Source organism: Lactuca serriola, chromosome 4, assembly GCF_051521515.1.
Source record: "Lactuca serriola cultivar US96UC23 chromosome 4, Lser_US96UC23_V15, whole genome shotgun sequence".
In the NCBI taxonomy this organism is placed as follows: Eukaryota; Viridiplantae; Streptophyta; class Magnoliopsida; order Asterales; family Asteraceae; genus Lactuca; species Lactuca serriola.
Genome location: NC_136411.1, coordinates 58,315,860 through 58,319,007, shown reverse-complemented (window position 1 = coordinate 58,319,007; position 3,148 = coordinate 58,315,860). Strand labels below are relative to the sequence as shown.

The following is a 3,148-nucleotide window of genomic DNA, read 5'->3' as shown; positions in this document are numbered from 1 at the left end:
GCATACCCCTTTAGAAATGTCACAATTTGGTTTGCTAGATGGATTACCATTCGAATCGGTCTCGGCTCTGGAAGGTCCAACTTCTTAAAGAACGAATATGGCCTAAGGTTTACGCTTACCTCCGAATCAGCCAATGCATAACTAGTTGGTAAGTTCCCGAATTGGCATGGCAAGGTCAAGCTACCTGGGTCAACATTTTCCTTGGCAATTTGTTCAACATTGCAGCTGAACAATTTTCATTAACAACCACCTTTGACACCTCTTCCATTTTCTTCCTATTTGTAAGAAGCTCCTTTAAGAACTTGGCATACTTAGGCATTTGTGCAACTGCCTCGATGAAGGGAATGTTAATATGAAGGGCTTTGATGTGTTGCAGGAACCTTTGATACTCTTCATTCTACTTGTCTTGTCTAGTTAGGCCTAGAAATGGCAATGGAGGTTGATACGGTTTAACGGGAGGAGTATTTTTCTGTTCAGACAGCGGACTCGTCGAGTCCTTCTCTTCGACTCGTCGAGTCGCATCGGGTTCTTGTGATTTCAGGTTTTCTGCCTCTTCCTCTTGTGCCTCTTTTGGATTTTCATTCTGAATTGGGGTAAGAGGGGTAATTATCCTTCCACTCCTAGTCGTCACTATGTTGATTTGGGCGCCTCTTGGATTTTTCTCGGTATTACTTGGAAGCCCACCTGGTGCTCTTTCATTGATTTGTAGTGCGAGTTGGCCTAGCTGTTTTCAATGTTAAGGATAGACGCTTGCTGATTTCTCATCAATGTTTGTTGCTCTTTCATCATTTCTTGTTGTTCTCTTATTACAGCATTGGTTTCGTTGTGTCTTTTCTCAGATGCGGTTGCAAATCTTATGAGCATATCTTCAAAGTCCATTTTCTTTTCTTGCACCATCTCCTCCTTTTGATAGAAACCTCTTGTCTTCATCCTATATTTCTCCTCCTTTTCCTTCTTATACTCTTCGTATGGTAGCCACTCTTTTTTTGGTTTTCGCCAATCCTCATCATATCTATCGCCACTCGAATAACACACTTGCACTTTCCAGTTCCCATGCTCGTCTAGATCACAAAGTTTAGTAAGGTGAGGCACGCTACAATTCTCACATCCCACCCGAATGGCATGGATGGATTGATCCATCCTTGTCATTCTTTAATCCAAACTGTCCAATTTAGCCATCACCGCTGACATATTATCGGAAACTGAGTTCACCGCTCCTTGAGTTGAGTCATTCCTTGGGTTATGGTATTCTCTAGAGTGCTTAGAGAATTCTTCAATTAGCTCACTGCGGATGCTTTCTTCGTGAGTGGTCCTTGGGAGTCAAGGAGCTGCCTGGTAGGGATGAGATTTAGAACCGGAAAACCGAACCGGAACCGGAATCGGACCAGAACCGGAACTGTTAGAACCGAAATATGTAGAATCGGGTCCGGTTCTGGGTTTAAAAATTGGCTTTATCCGGGTTTGGGTCCATCGGGTCCAGGTAAACCGGGTCTAAAAACCGGAATCGGTTTTTGGAACCGGAAACACTTTTAGGGCCGGAACCGGTTTTTGTGAAACGTTTAGAAGATGCATATCTTATTCGTTTCAACTCCAATTGACATATGGTTTTTTCCAACATGTAGTTTAGAGTTTGTACATGATTTTAGACTATAAATTTATCGTTTTTAGTTTTATATTCATTGACTTACAGTCCTCCAAAGTCGAGATATCAAAGCTGGAAGTTTTTAGTTTTTTAGTTTTTTATATTCGGTGAAAGTTTTAAAACATGCATATCTAATTCGTTTGAAGTCAGATTGACATGTGGTTTTTTCCAAATTCTATTTTATAGTTTGTACATGAGTTTAGACTATAATTTTGTCATTTTTGGTTTAACATTCAATGATTTACTGTCCTCCGAAGTTGGGATATCAAAACTGAAAATTTTCAACTTTTCAGCTATTTGTTTTTGTACTTTGTATTATGTGAAAATATTAACACAGGCATATCTCATTCGTTTAAAGTCGGATTGACATGCGGGTTTTTCCAAAGTGTATTTTAGAGTTTGTACATGATTTTAGACTATAATTTAGTTAATTTTGGTTTCTTATTCAATAAGTTATAGTCCCCCAAAGTCGGGATATCAATATGAAAATTTTCAAAGTTCAACCCACTGAGTAGTAAGTAATTACCAAAACATTTCGGTTTTTCCGAGTTTTTCGGTTCTAAATCCACTTTATCTGGTTCCAACCTACCCACTTTGATATTTCCGGGTTTTCCGGTTCTAGACCCACTTTACCTGGAACCATACCCGGAACCGAACCGGAACCGGTTCCTACATACCGGTCCGGTTTCCGGTTCTATAAAATCCCGTTAACCGGTTCTGAGTTTTCCGGGTCCAGGTCCATCCGGTCCGGGTTTGGACCCACTTTCATCCCTACTGCATGGTTGTCACGTTCACTCCATCATAGAAAATGGAGACTTCTTACTGAATGTTTAAATCATTGTGGGGGCAGTTCCTCAACAGTCCTTTGTATCTTTCCCACGCCTCATAGAGTGATTCGCCTGCTTGTTGCTTGAAATTGGCAATATCTTTCTTCAACTTTTCTATTTTTGAGGGAGGGAAAAATTGATCAATAAATTCTTCACACATTTTAGCCCATGTTGTGATGGATCCTAGAGGGGGTGATTTCAGCCAATCTTTCGCGACGCCCTTAAATGTGACCGGTAACATACGAAGCAAAACAGTCTCGTGAGGCACATTAGGGATGTTGAAGTAGTCGACTATGTCGTTGACCTTGTCGATATGCTTGTATGCGTCTTTGTGATCCTTCCCGTAGAATGGGATGTCCTCGAGTTGGGCGAGTATGTGACCTTTTCAGCTCAAAGTTACCAATTGTTGGAATCACGGGTTGCACGAGTCCTTTCCTGGTATCATCATGCATCCTTTTCTTGTATTCGCCCATGGTGATGTCCGCGATGTTAGCCATGGTGTTATCGGGTTCGCTTCCTTGGTCACTTTCTTCTTCGGATTACGTTTCGTTTTCGGTCTCTTTTGGATTAGGATTTTGTTCAAAACTTTCAACCTTGCTCTCTTCGTTATTTTGACTACTAGACTCACCCACGTTCTTTCCTTTCTTCTTTCGAAAGACCGATTTAAGGTCCTTGAAAG

At 41.1% G+C, this 3,148-nt stretch overlaps 1 non-coding gene across 1 annotated transcript; it reads left to right on the top strand.

Moving 5' to 3' along the window:
* Positions 1-2,474: 2,474 nt before the first annotated feature.
* Positions 2,475-2,581, top strand: LOC145049055 (small nucleolar RNA R71). Its single transcript, XR_013683175.1, has one exon. It is a non-coding gene; the product is annotated as a small nucleolar RNA R71 (small nucleolar RNA).
* Positions 2,582-3,148: the final 567 nt, after the last annotated feature.